Source organism: Cervus canadensis, chromosome 1, assembly GCF_019320065.1.
Source record: "Cervus canadensis isolate Bull #8, Minnesota chromosome 1, ASM1932006v1, whole genome shotgun sequence".
Lineage (NCBI taxonomy): Eukaryota > Metazoa > Chordata > Mammalia > Artiodactyla > Cervidae > Cervus > Cervus canadensis.
The window spans coordinates 59,551,836-59,567,558 of record NC_057386.1 but is presented as its reverse complement, the minus strand read 5'-3'; the positions used below and the strand labels follow the sequence as shown (position 1 = coordinate 59,567,558).

The window sequence follows — 15,723 nt, the reverse complement described above, 5'->3', positions numbered from 1 at the left end:
TTTTTTTTTTAAACATTCAACAGGCAATTGTGTAGAAGGTTTGGAATCCAAATCCTTGAAAATTTGGTTTCCAACCAAGTACTCATAATCACTCTGCTATCTTGCTTCTCCACCAAGTAAAGGAAATGATTTCTGAAACTGCTATTGTTTTTTCCCGAAATGGAGCTCTTTCCAATCATAAAATTCTTTAAAGTTTGATTATGTATGGGGATTTGTACAGCACACTTTAAAAACTGACAACTATACTTTTCATTTTGTTAATCAGTTGCCCTTAAAAACATACATATGGAGACCATAGTTTAAACGTGTTTCATGGTTTCCAATTACAATGTAGATTTCTAAAATCATATTCTTAGAAAGGCCTGAGATTAGATTTATTCAAACAAAGGATGGATCAATAGAATAAATAAATACTTCTATTTGTTCTTGGAGAAAGAGCAAGGAAATACACTATAGGGACAAAAAAAACCAGAGGAGCTTAAAAGTTTAGGATCAATGTTACTTTAATTGTTTGGAGCTCTTTCTCTTCTGTAAGACTCTGCTGAGAGCATTTTTTACTTATTTATTTCAAAGACTGTATATGAGCATATTCAGCAAGGGGATGGCAATACTATAAAAAACAGAAGTCATTTGATCCTTTCCCAAAGAGTAGGACGTACTTGGTTTTACGTAAGTAAAAATTGTAGTGCGATAAAAGATGGTGATTGACAGGAGATGGAAGGTACAAGTAGAGAAGGCATTTTGCTTCCCTGAAGTGGAAGTAATTTTCAGGATAGTGGACAGGATGGACGCATAGGACACAGATATTGTGATAAGAGACACCACCAGGGTGGAGCCAGCAAAAATGGATATTATGATTTCAATAGCATGTGTGTCAGTACAGGACAGGGCTAAAACAGGGGATGCATCACAGAAAAAGTGATAGATTACACTAGAGTCACAGAAATGCAATTTGTTCAAACAAAGCACGTTGACAAAGGTGTCAATGAAGCCAATCAAGAAGGATCCAATAACAAGAGAGCAGCAGTTCTAGTGGACATAACAACTGGGTAATGCAGCGGGTTGCAGATCACACAGCAATCATAGGCCATGGAGCAGAGAAGAACACATTCAGTGACACCACGAAGACAAAACAATTCATCTGGATGAAACAGTTCAGGTGTGAAATATACTTGTTGGAAGTCAGTAAGTTGTCTAAAGTTTTAGGGGTGAGGGCGGTTGAGAATCTTGAGGTCAAGAAATGACAGGTGACTGAAGAAAAAATACATGGGAGTGTGAAGCTGGAGATCGAGGCAGATTATCAACATCATTCCTGCATTTCCCAGCACAGTGATCAGGTATATTAGTAGAAAGAGGGTGAAGAGGACCAGCCGGATCTCTTCAGAGTCTCTTAGTCCCATGAGGATGAAATCAGACACGTGAATGATATTCCTTCTGCCCATGGTGTTCAAATTCTCCAAACTGTTGAGCACTCAAAGTTGATTCTTAGCAGGAATGACTGCAAAAAAGATTTGTGCTTCTATGAACAACATGGCATATTTATATTAGCTTTTTCTGAAAAGGGATCATATTGGGGAATGCGTCAGTTATGAAGAGAAAAAAATCTTTACCTGATTGCTAAATATAGAAATGTGTATAAGTTGACATTTACACGTAATATACTAAAAACTACTGTATTGGAAAATTAGAAATAGTCTTATAGTGTTCTAAATATTTCACTTTATTAAAGCATTTAATTCCATTGAGAAAATTATACCATATATATTAATATTAGTCACATTTTTAGATTAAAAATGTACATAGAGAATTTATGTAATTTATCCAGAGTCAGAGCTAGTATGTGTTGTCTCAGTAATTCTATGAAGATAGATTGATCACAGAGTGTATGCCCATAGTACTAATTACTATTCATAATTAATTTCAGCAACTCTGACAAACAAATGCTAGATATAAAACAATAATTAAATAATTGTTTCAATACATTATGCACAATTATTTTTTTTCCAATATGATTTAATACTAATGAAATATAAATTTCAATCTTTGGATTTCAGTAGGGTGTGTTAAAAATCCTAGACCGTATATTAGGATTAACTTCCAAAAAATATATGTGTTTTCATAACTTGATATTCAAAACCAAATTTCTACAAAAATTATATTTCTAAAATACATACATTCCTTGAAGACCTTGATTACATCAGTGTCATCTTTCACAAGCCCTGGGTAAGGTTAAATAATATCTGTATGCCTGCTTCTCTCATGTCCCTGTTTTATTTGAACCTAACTAAAACTTTCTGATTTTCAAGATAATAATTACCAGCAGCCAACGTTGGTGGAGGAACAACTATTTCCAGTATTATCTGACTAGAAGTAGGACAGTTTCCCTCATGAATAAAATATGAAGGCCATTCCAACTGAGAATTTCTATTACATAGTATTTTTGATTTTTTTTTTAAATTTTAATTCTCTCATTTTGTTGCATTCTGTGGGAAAAGTAAATCAACATAGAAATTTTGTTCAACTGTTGTTCAAATGTAAAATTTGTCAGGAAGTTGTGTCTAAAATAGAACACCAGAGATCTAACTGTGTATGAATACAGAGTAGAATACACTTTGCCTCTCATCCTGGAAACTCCAGGGCACCTCATATACTGGGGATTGGTGGTTGTGCAACATCTGATCATCTGTATGGACAATTTCCATCAAAGATTGCTTTGCATGTCTCCACGGACAAGAGTTCAAGGACTAAATGCAGCTGTGCTAAGTTTTGAAAAGCTGGTTGTATTTTCCCTTAGGAGCCACACAATAAAGAGCTCAATGCTTTAGTTTTCCTTTGTGATAGTTTAAATTTATTCCAGTGGTGGTAGAGTAATCATTTCTAGAGAAATGGTCAATCTATGACTGTAACCATCAGGGATAGAAAGATACATTTTTTACAATGAAATTTCATAGTTATATTGCATATTTAAATATATGTGTGACACTATGCTAAGAGTAAATATGTCCATTAAATGATACAAAATGAAATCTCCAAATATAAAAAAGAAAATTCTTCCAGGGGTGATCAGAACTGATTTTTTAAGCTTTGCTGCTGCTGTTGCGAAGTTGCTTCAGTCGTGTCCGACTTTGTGTGACCCCATAGACAGCAGCCCACCAGGCTCCTCTGTCCCTGGGATTCTCCAGGCAAGAATACTGGAGTGGGTTGCCATTGCCTTCTCCTGAAGTAGAATTGATACAGGAAGATTTACACACATTTACTATATACTTATTAATGAATTTGGACATCTGCATATATTCAAATGCCATCACCACATTTAAGGTTCTAAACCTGGCCATCAGCTCCAAAATTTCCCTTGTGTTCTTCTATGCATGTGTATGTGTTTTGTGGTGAAAAAAAAAAAATGATTTCTAAAGATAACCACCACATACTAAAATATAGCATACCCAAAAAGAAAATGAATATATAACAAAATTCAAAAATGATATGAAGATAATCAAACTCAAATTTTGGTGAATGTCTGAGCTATTTTTGTTCATTAAATGCTTAATTGTATTATTCTCCATTTGTATACTTATACTATATAGTCAATATCCATCTGCATTTTATAACTAAAATTTCATAATATAATGTGACCAATTTTATGCTAACCTTTCATAAATCCCATAATTAAATGCCTTATGCATTGACTGATACCCCTTGACCAACTTTCCTCCAGAGTTCAGTTCAGTCGCTGAGTTGTGTCTGACTCTTTGTGACCCCAAGGGCTGTAGCATGCCAGGCTTCCCTGTCCTTCACCATCAGCTGAAGTTTATTCAAACTCATGTCCACTGAGTTGGTGATGCCACCCAACCATCTCATCCTCTGTCATCCCCTTCTCATCCTGCCTTCAATGTTTCCTAGCACCAGGGTCTTTTCTAATGAGTAGGCTGTTCATATCAGGTGGCCAAAGTATTGGAGCTTCAGCTTCAGCATCAGTCCTTCCAATGAATATTCAGGAATTATTTCCTTTAGGATTGACTGGTTTGATCTCCTTGCAGTCCAAGGGACTCTTAAGAGTCTTCTCCAACACCACAGTTCAAAAGCATTGATTATTTGGTTTTCAGCCTTCTTTATGGTCCAACTCTCATTCATATATGACTACTGGAAAAACCATAGCTTTGACTATACAAACCTTTGTCAGCAAAGTAATCTCTGCCCCTGCAGAAGTGTTCACCAAATATTAAATATCTTGCTGAGGATTATTTGCCCAATACGAAGAATACTCTAAAAGGGTCTAAATCTGACTAAATATCAGATTACAATATTATTATAAATTTTCTGCTGATTCATGATAATGAAATCAATGTTTATGTCGATTTAAACGTGAATCTTACAAGAAAGTTTGCTCATAAATCCAGAATTTCAGGTAATAATTTATTGGTGTTTATAAAGAAGCTACTTTTTTATGTGTTCTTCATTTGAGGCAGGGTAATTCTATTCATCAAAAGATAGCACTTCTTTGTCTCCTGCTAAAACAGGAATCTTTAGAAATTAAAACGTCAGTGTAAACTTATTTGAGGACAGACAACTTAGAGAGTTAAGCCAACTGAGAAACTCTCAGTTATTTTCAGTGTAAAGCCACCTCAATAACCATGGTGACTGCAAAATTAACAGAAGCAAGCTCTTCTTGATCAGTAATGTCCCAGTGTTGAAACTCATTTTGTTAAAGTTTAGGATTATGCTTTCAGAATATTTATTTTTTATTTGACAATGACCATTTATTTTGTCATGTTGATACAAAGTCCTCATAAAACCGAGCTCCTCTGCTGAGTTTATGATTAACATCTCTATCCAAAATGTTATTCCCTTCCTTGTCCAATACCTGTTCCCCACAAATTTGAGGATTATCAAAGAAAAGAGGGATTGAAGCCCGGTAGGACCTGTGGGGCCCTCCCAGGTACAAATGCATTTTCTTGTCCCTAGTTTCCTATTTGTAGAAAGAAGGTTTTCATCCTCCTTGACCTTTCCTGAGTTCTGAAGGACATATTCAAACAATAACTGTTTAGGTCAGTGAGCACACACGGAAAGAAACAATATCGTAGTAACAGGCCAGTGTCCTGCTTCCTCCACAACGGAGGTACATAACAATGCATGTCACTGAGATCTTCTATAGGAACTAAGGCCCCACCCAGGTGCAGGATGGTAACTTCAGGCTGAGCAGAAGCTCAGGGACACCAGACTGGCTGGTACCAGGAAGCAAACTCCTGGAACACCACCCTGTGACCTCACCACCAACCAATCAGAGGAAGGTCAAGTATCCTGCAGAACTCCCTGAAAATTTTGCCTATAAAATTTTTTCCTTGAAAATCATCTGAGAGCTTGGGTCTTTTGAACATGTGTGCATGTGTACTAACTCACTTCAGTCATGTCTGGCTCTGCGATGCAATGAAATGTAGTTTGCCGGCTCCTCTGCCCATCAGATTCTCCAGACAGGAATGCTGCAGTGGTTTGCCATGCCCTCCTCTAAGGGATCTTCCCCACCTAGAAATTGAATTCTCATCTCTTATGTTTCTTCCATTGGCAGACGAGTTCTTTACCACTAGTCAGCTGGGAAGCCGCTTGAACATGAACACCACATCCTCCTTGCTTAACCTTAGAATAAAGCTTTCTTTGCTCCAAATAGAAACATATTTCAATAATACCTAACCAGTGGAATTCAATTACTTAAAATCACCTATACAATGTATAATTCTCTATACACTAATTTCAATGTCCTAACCACTAAGGAAAATGTGATTTGAAAATATATTTACAAATGAAAGATGTTGTGGTGACCCAAGGACAAAAGAGCAGATAAAACCAAGGAAAGTCTTGGATTACAGGAACAGAAACACCAGATCCTTATCGTCCTTCCCTCCCCCATGCTGTCACTATTAATGGGTTTCAGGTCCTCCTGAGCAGCATAGCCTGTGTCCCCTCCTACCCCATAGGAGGGGAGAAGACATTCGCCTTACTCTTCCCCACCCCCACCCAGTATACATGCCTCATCCAATCAGCAAATAATCTGCCAGATCCTTATCCCACTCCTTGTACCATGGGTATAAAAGTGGACTAAGGATCCCTGTTCAACTTCAGTTCTCCCTTGAGCTGGTCCACTGTTCTAACAGCATCTCCCACTCTAATAAACTTTATTTCCCTCTTGCTCTGTCTCATGTCTAGAAGTTATTTTCCAACTCACACCCAGACCATGACAGATGTCTTTGAAATAATTTCTTAAATATAATTTTCAACAAAACTAACAGTTTTTGAGTGCTAATGTGCATGTGTACTCAGTTGCTAAGTCATGTCCAATTCTTTGGGATACCACAGACTGTAGCCTGCCAGGAATTCTTGTCCATGGAATTCTCCAGCAAGAATACTGGAGTGGGTGGCCATTCCATTTTCCAGGGGATCTTCCCGACCTAGGGATCAAGCCCCAGTCTCCTGCAGTGCAGGCAGACTCTTTAGCATATGAGCCTCCATCTCTATAGATACCTCCAAAATGCCTCAGGAATTGTGTATAGCCAGTGCTTTATTAATCTACACACACACACACACACACACACACACACACACACATGCAGTTTATTGAGTCTTTGAACTTAGGGAGTCAATCACTTTGTATTTGTTAAGAAATGGAACTCTGTGTTTTTTTTAAATATTCTCTACTTCATAAGATGAGGTTTCATAGATAAATGGTAAGAATTTCAACTGTCATGCAAAATGAATGCACATTACCAAGAGATTTCTCTGTATTACCCAACGTCCTCTTATCACTTGTGCTTACACCTCATGGAAATTAATACTCTAACCCTAACCATTCCCTTCTGACCACAGATTTATAATTGCTTTTATTATTTCTCTATGCTTTCACTTCCTCTCAGCTAATCAGCAATCATTTCTTGTTAATAATATTTGTGTCATCATTTCTTAGTCTACCAATTTTCTACTCTTAAATTGTTGATGGTGGAGAAAACAGAATGTCAAAACTTATGAAACATCAACTTAACAGTAGTTCAGCATTTTGCCGTGTGATGGCATAACCACAAGTGGGGTTTAGCCACCATTCAGATGCTTTACAACTCTGTGCATGTCTATGTCTGAATAATTTATTTACTGAAATGAACTCTTTCCATGGTGATCCAGGATTCTATATCAACAAATCAAATGATAATTCACCTCCTGCATATCATGACTCTGTTACCATTTATTTTGTCTTATTCTTTTGGGGGTTACTCTACTAGTTCCCAAATTTTTGAGCCATTGAATGCCTGAAACACTTCAGGTTTGCTTTAATTGCAACATGTACAGATTTGTCATGGAAACAGTTTTTGAAATGCTTTCAGGAGAGCATTTTTTTACATCTTTGTTGCTCAAACTATAGATAAGCAGATTCAGCACTGGAATGACAATGGTATAGATTACAGATGCCACCTGTGCCTGGGTCAAGGAGGATGTGTTATCAGGCTGCAAATATGTGAAAAGCAGGGGCCCATAGAAGACAGTCACCCCCATGATGTGGGACACACAGGTAGAAAATACTTTCTGTCTGCCTGCTGCAGACTGGATCTGCAGGATGGTTGAAATGATGGCAATGTAGGTGACTGTGATGATGAAGAGAGATCTAAGAAGGGTGAAGCCAGCTAAAACAAAGATCACCATTTCTGTGTTGAAGGCATCCATGAAGAACAGAGCTAGAAGAGCTGTGGTGTTGCAGAAAAAGTGATTGATGCTGGAATCACAGAATGCCAATGTGCTGATCACACAGATGGAGACCAGAGAATTGGTGAAGCCAATCATATAAGGGATGACTCCCAACCACCTGCACACCTCCTGGGACATGACCACGAAATACAGTAAGGGATTGCAGATAGCTACATAGTTGTCATAGGCCATGGACCCCAGAAGAAATCACTCACTACACACTAAACCCACAAAAAAAGTACATTTGAACAAAGCAGCCAATGAAGGAGATGGTTTTCTGAATTGACTGGAGATTTACCAGTGCCTTGGGTGTTACAGCAGAGGAATAAAATATATCAATGAATGCTAAATTGCTAAGAAAAAAAGTACATAGGTGTGTGGAGCTGAGAGTCGATTCTGATTAACAGAATTAGTCCAAGATTCCCCAAAACAGTGAAGAGATAAATAAAAAGAAACATCATGTAGAAGCTGAGTTGTAGCTTAGGGTGATTTGCAAATCCGTGGAGGATGAAGAACTGATTTCTGTCAACTCAGACCCTTGACTTCTATGCTGAAAAATGATAAGAAAAGTTAGAGGAAATTCAAGTCCAAAGGCATGATAAGCAGCACTGACCTAGATTCCCATAATGAGAGAGTAAGTGATGGTAAGCAGATATTAAGTGACTTCAAGTTAATTGAGAATTTGTACATGATTTTAATTAAAAAAAATAGAACTAACAAACCGTATTCAAAAATTCAAAGTTCACATTCATTGGAATTGGTTACACTCTTTAAAAAAAATCTATCTGGATTGCTTTTTAAAGCAATTTCTCTAGAAATTTCCTCTTCCCTTATCTATTACTGGGACCCAATTCATATACTTAAAAACTTACATACTATAATTGATTATGTATTATTCTTAGAAAACATGAAGCTCAGCTGGAAGTTTAAATTTTAAAATGTAATGATACCTTGTGTGGCAGTCATAAGATTTCAACAGCCAATAACTACTTTACAGGGTTGTTTTAGGTGCTTAATGAGATCTTCAATGGGCATATCTAATAGTTCCTTGGACTCAATAAGGCTTGCTAAATTTTGTAAATATATATGTATATAATTTATAAAATATATATTTTACAAAATATTATGTATAAACATATGCATATATTTACATATAGTAAGTGATATATATATATATATATATATATATATATATATATATATATATATATATATAATATGGAGAAGGGCATGGCAACCACTCCAGCATTCTAGCCTGGAGAATCCCATGGACAGAGGACCCTGGTGAGCTAGAGTCCATGGGGTCACAAAGATTTGGACACAACTGAGTGATTAACACACACACATATATATATGTGTGTATGTGTGTGTTCCCTAACATGAACCCCCAAGTTGTGCACTTTCAAAGATGCAAATGTGAGTTCACATGTTCACTCACATGTCAGCTTACATGTCTGTCAGACACTGTCCATCCTCTGCAATCGACTGCTCTTCTGTGTATATCACTGTGCATTGCTGTGTGGAGTACAGCAGTGCAGGATCTTTATTTCAGGTGCAGGTTGGGCGGAAGCAACCATAAAGGCAACAGTGATATAGCTGGCACTGCTCAGAAGAGATTCAGGAAATGGTAAGGGGATTTTATTTATTTGAGGAGGCACTGTTAGTTTTTTGAGGCTCAGGACCCAAATGTAGAATGGTGCATGAAAGCTGCAGCAGCCGTTCAGAATACAATCCATTGCCAGCCTGTCATCTATGACAAGAATAAAAGAGCTACTACTCAGACACCTCTGGATCAATTTTTCAAGAGGGTATTCATTGATAGAACTGAATCTGGCAAGGAACAAGAACCTGTGCATCAGCGTCAAGCCTGAGGACATCGCAGCTTGCCCTGTTACTATTGCTGACAGTCTTCAGCTCTGCCATCTCCCAGCTCCTCTCTTCCCTTCAGTCGGTAACTTTTCTTGTCTGTTCACTCAGTGCCGGCCCCTGTATGCCAACTGTTGTTCCGTAGTACTGCACTTTTCAAGGTACTGTACTGTAAGATTAAAAATATTTCCTTTCTCTTTTGTGTTTGTTTTTTATGCATTAGTTGTGCAAAAATTATTATAAACCTACTACAGGACAAAACTATATAGTTGATTGTGTTACCTGGGTACCTAGGCGAACTTTGTTGGACTTAACAAACAAACTGGACTTACCAGTGTGCTCTAGGAACAGAACTCATTCATATATAGGGGACTTATATATTAACATAAAAGGAAAGAAACATCCTGCTTATTTTACATGTTAATACTAAAATTCTCTATATTTCTTTCCTATCACATACCCTTCTTTCTATTGGTGAACATTTCTAAATGCGGAACATAGTCTATGGTGCAGCCAAATAAACCACAGGTTTTGCCTCTGTGGTTTATTTTCAACATGAAACACTTGGCTACAACATCAGGCAATTACTAATTCATTGCCCATAGCAGGATTCAACTCAATAATATGATGCAAAGAAGCCTACAAATGGTAAAATGAGTATGATTTGTTATGTTTAAAACAGAAAATTAAAATATACAGTGATTTAACTAAAAATCAAATAACTTATTTGCTAGTTATATTGACATAAACATAATAAATAAGTAAAACTGAAACTGGTGTGATATTAATGTGGTTTATTTCAGACATGTGGCACTCTGCTTGAGTAACCCAAAGGAATCTGTCTTATAAAATATACTTAATCCCTTAGTATCTCTCATGCTCACAGTGCTCCTATTTATTTATCCATTCATTCCTTTATTTAGTATTTAGTCAATGAAGACATTTTGTCTTGGCTGTCATTAAAGGCACTTTTCTTAAAGGTTGCTGGAAGGTGCAAGTATATAAAAATAAAAACTGTCTCATTGTGGGAAACACACATGTGGGAAATGTGGAGTCACTCAGTTGTTTCTGACTCTTTGCAACCCCATGGACTGTAGCCTACTACGCTTCTCCATCCTTGGGATTTTCCAGGCAAGAGTACTGGAGTCAGTTGCCATTTAACTATGCAATAATGAAAAGAAAAGGATGATACAATTAGACTTACCTGAGATTTACTCATCAAAAGGAAACTCCCTTTTCTTTCATGACTCTTCCACCTTTTTTCAGGTTTATGATCAAGCAACAGGAAGAGAAAATATTGTGTAATACTTGCAAAATCCATCACAATTTTTGACACATAACTATATTTGCCCCATCTATAATTCTGAACTCTATGAATTCCCAATAAGACGTCTTGTATCTGTGGCTATTTTAGCTTCTGCTGTGTCTGTTATCACAGAGCTCTATTTCTAACATAATGGGTCCCTAATGATATCAGGAAGTTGATGGGGAAAATGGTGGTGGTTTTGATGATGATTATGGAAAATACGTATAACACCTTCCAATGACAGGATAAAATAAGAGCCAAATTAGCAAAGTAATTGTTTATTTGCATGTATCTTCTCAAGAATTCAAATCTATCTTTTAGCTCAAATTTAGATTTGTATTCAGAATTAATTTTGTCCTCAGTGTTTTTATAAAGCAGTCTCATGATAAAGGATTGTCTTCAGAAATCTAGTATTAAACTGTCTTTTTATGCCATAATCTCTTTTTAAACTCACAAATGTATATCATAAAAGAATTGGTCAATTAACACCTTTGATCTCTTGAGATTTGTACTTTAATTGTACCCAAGGTTTATCTTTTTTTTGTATTTGCATGGGATACATCTGCAGTGAAAATGTTTGGAAATAAATAGTCCTTACTCATGTGTATTAGTTTAAATGTCCATAGTCATACTGAAAAATGCAATTTAATATAGTCTTCAAAATTATGTTTATTTTTATATTAAGTATTTAAATTATTAAATATTATATTTATAAATGTGTTTTGATTATTACATTTTAGACTTTCTATTATTAAATTATTGTGTATTATAAAACATTATATTTTATATCATTTATATTATATAAATATATATATATAACACCTTTTCTAAAATATTATGAAATGTATATGAGACACATGGTATTAGAAAATATCAGATAACTACTGCCCCTTTCTAAGCTTCCCAGGTAACTCTCCCAGCAAAGAGAAGTGAGTCTTCCTATCTACTGATTTAACACTGAAATCATGTTAACACTTGTGTTAATAAATCATGTATGCCTTTTTTAATGCAGCCATTCAGTGATTTCTAATTGACTTGCTCCATGGTATGTACACAAAATAATTGGCTGAGAATAAGTATGTCACCTAGAAAAATAAACACAAAATCTTAAGCAAAATTAAAATTTGTGCTCTGAGTTTGATGCTCAGCAGTAAGGTCAGTACTTTGAAAAAAAATAATTATATTATTATTGTTTCTTCATGTTCTAAGCAGCTTGGTAGGACACACTCTATAAAGATTCTAGGTTAGTAAATCTGTGACAGACCCACAAAAGTGAAATTTTTAAAGTGTCTCATGTCTATGGATTCTTTCAAAATACTAGCTTAGGAGGATCTCACAGATTTGTCTAATTGTTACTTTTCAATTGGTATCATTATATTTTGTTATTTTACTTACCTTTAGAAGGGATTTAGTATTACAATGATGAAACATGACAGATTTTTCACTGGGGAAGAAAAAAACACACCTCTAATTCTACTTGTCACACTAGAGATTTAAAAAGAGAAATAAAATCCATTACACATGGGCCATATAAGTTAAAGGTGGTCAGCATATTAAGATATTAGGAAGAAAGAAATGGCACTACATCCCCCCGCCACTATGTGTCTTGAAAAACTTAAACTTTGAAATATTTGGGCTGTTGGTGAAATCATTAAGGGGACATAAAACCGAGGCTTCTCTAATAAGGCGGGTGCTGAATCTCTCAGTTATGTGACTTGCGAGTCCATGGACTGTAGTCTACCAGGCTCTTCCATACATCAGATTGCACCAGCAAGGCTACTGGAGTGGGTTGCCAATTCTTTCCCCTGGGGATCTGCCTTACCCAGGGATTGAACTCATGCCCCTTGAATCACCTGAACTATCAGGAGGATTCTTTACCACTGCACTACCTGGGAAGCCTCTCTCTGATTGAAGAGCACTAAGGAAAAGTGAGAGAAAAACAGAAGACATCTTGAACAGTTAGAGTGGCCTGAACAAACATAAGAATTTGCAAGTGTAATCAACAAGTTCAATTAAATGAAGCTAAATAAAGTAATTATCCATGTGGAGAAAAGGGAGATAGAGCTGAGAAGGTTGAGAAAATTCAAACAAGGACATTTTCTGAGTCACCTTGACACTCAGTTCATCCCTATCCATCCTCTCCTTACCCCTCCATCAGAAGCTCACTTGCACTCTCCACACCTGTAGACACACAGTGTACCATTTGGGCTCCAACCATGTCTTATCTGCATTCCCGGGAAATCTCAGACTTCACCACTGCAGACCAATCACCTGTCCAGGCTGGGGAAAAGAGAAAACAACAACCCTCTATTTCTGTCCTGTCTGGTTGCTTAGGGTGAACTCTGATTTTCTCTGGCAGGAACCATAGTGATGGATGAGAGAAATCAGAGTGCTGGAATGACCTTCGTCCTCTCGGGCTTCTCAGAATATCCACAGCTCCAGGTGCCCCTCTTCTTGATCTTCTTTGCCATCTATACAGTCTCTGTGCTGGGGAATCTGGGTGTGATTGTGATCATCAGAATCAATCCCAAACTTCACACCCCCATGTACTTCTTTCTCAGCCATCTCTCCTTTCTTGATTTTTGTTACTCTTATATAACCACACCCAAACACTTAGAGATCTTCATTGTGGATTTAAGGACCATCTTCTACATGGGTTGCATGATGCAATTCTTCTTTGGTTGCACACTTGTGATTACAGAAATGTTCATTCTAGGAGTGATGGCCTATGACCGGTTTGTGGCTGTTTGTAACCCCTGTTCAACACAGTGGTGTGTCTCCTAAGCTCTGCAGCCTCCTGGTAGCTGGAACCTACACATGGGGTGGAATGTGTTCCTTGACAATCACATGTTCTCCTTTGGAGCTGTCTTTCTGTGGTTCTAACGTCATATATCACTTTGGCTGTGAGTATTCTGCATCATCTCTGCCTCTTGCTCTGACTCTTACTTCAGTCAGATGACATGTTTTATCATTTCTACTCTCAATGAGGTGTGTCACCTCCTGATTATTCTCACCTCTTATGTTTTCATAGTTGTCACAATCATCAAAATGCCTTCAGCCGGTGGAGTCCAAAAAGCCTTCTCCACCTGTGCCTCCAACCTGAGCGCCATCACCATTTTCCAAGGGGTCATCCTTCTTCTCTAATGTGTACCCAACTCCAGAAGCTCATGTCTCTTCATCAAAGTAGCCACTGTGCTTTTCACATTAGTGATCCCCATGCTAAATCCCCTATCTACAGCCTTAGAAATAGTGATGTGAAGGAGACCATCAGAAAATTAGCCAACACCAAAATCTTTTCTCACCCAATGTAATTTTGAGTGAGAAGAGAGATAAAGGAAAGCACTTTCTTAAGTGTGCTTTATACAGTGTGTTGATGGTTATTACATTTTTCTTCAAACATGTGCTTATTTGCTCATTCGTGTCCTACCCTTTGCAGCTCCATGGACTGCAGTCCACTAGGCTTCTCTGTCCATGGAGACTCTCCAGCCAAGAATAGTGAAGTGGGTTGCCATGCCCTCCTCCAGGAGATCTTCCCAATCCAGGGATGGAACCCATGTCTTCCACAGTGCATGTGGATTCTTCAGTGACTGAGCCACAATGGGATACAATCTTTTCAGGGGGAAAAAAAAAATATATATATATATATATATATATACACACATATACATACACACACACACACATATATATGATATCTATCCTATAACTCATATAAATTTAATGTGATTTTTAAACTTCACTGTTCTTTTAAAATATCACCTTCAGTTTAAAAGAAAAAAAAGTAAACTTCTGCACATGTCATACTTTCAGAGTGATATAGGCTAAATAATGATCATCTAATGTTGTCCATGGGCTTTCTTGGTGGCTCAGATGGTAAAGAATCTCCTTGCAATATGGGAGACCTGGATTCTTTCCCTGGGTTAGGAAGATCCCCTAGAAGAGGGCATGACAACCCACTCCAATATTCTTGCCTGGAAAATCCCCATGGACAGAGGAACTTGGTGGAGGACAGTCCATGGGGTCACAAAGAATTGGATAACACTGAGCATCAAAGCACAGCACAGCAAAAGGCTGTCCACACCCAAAAATCCTCAGAATTTGCAAAGGATTTCTGTTCCATGCCTCCTTTCTTTCCTTCTTTCTTTCTTTCTTCTTTTTCTCATCCTTTTCTTTCTCTTTTTCTGTCTCTCAAATTATGGAATGTGATAAACAGGTAGACAAGTAATTCTGTATAATCATCCTGTATGCTACTTTCTCCAAGAAATTAAAGACATTATCAGCTCTTTGCAGCATTTCTGTAAGCATTTTTTGAGTCACTGTGCCTCTCTGATGCCTCTAGGAGCAAACTTCATTGCTGTGTTCAAAACTTTTTCTTCTAATCGGAGAATAGGTTATGAGAATATAAAACTTAACTTTGCCGCTTTTGAAATTTATTTTAATGAAATTTTACACTGCATGCCCTTATGTCTGGCTAATTTGGCTTAGCAAATCAAGGTGAAAAGACAGCCTTCAGAATGGGAGAAAATAGTAGCAAATGAAGAAACAGACAAAGGATTAATCTCAAAAATATACAAGCAACTCCTGCAGCTCAATTCCAGAAAAATAAATGACCCAATCAAAAAATGGACCAAAGAACTAAACAGACATTTTTCCAAAGAAGACATACAGATGGCTAACAAACACATGAAAAGATGCTCAACATTATCAGAGAAATGCAAATCAAAACCACAATGAGGTACCATTACACACCAGTCAGATGGCTGCTATCCAAAAGTCTACAAGCAATAAATGCTGGAGAGGGTGTGGAGAAAAGGGAACCCTCTTACACT

The 15,723-nt window shown here is 37.1% G+C and overlaps 3 pseudogenes; 1 reads left to right on the top strand and 2 right to left on the bottom strand.

Annotated features, from left to right (window-relative positions):
* Positions 1-562: 562 nt before the first annotated feature.
* LOC122438325 lies at positions 563-1,442 on the bottom strand (annotated as a pseudogene).
* Positions 1,443-7,334: 5,892 nt separating this feature from the next.
* Positions 7,335-9,458, bottom strand: LOC122438275 (annotated as a pseudogene).
* A 16-nt stretch (positions 9,459-9,474) lies between these two features.
* Positions 9,475-14,205, top strand: LOC122438215 (annotated as a pseudogene).
* The last annotated feature ends 1,518 nt before the right edge of the window (positions 14,206-15,723 follow it).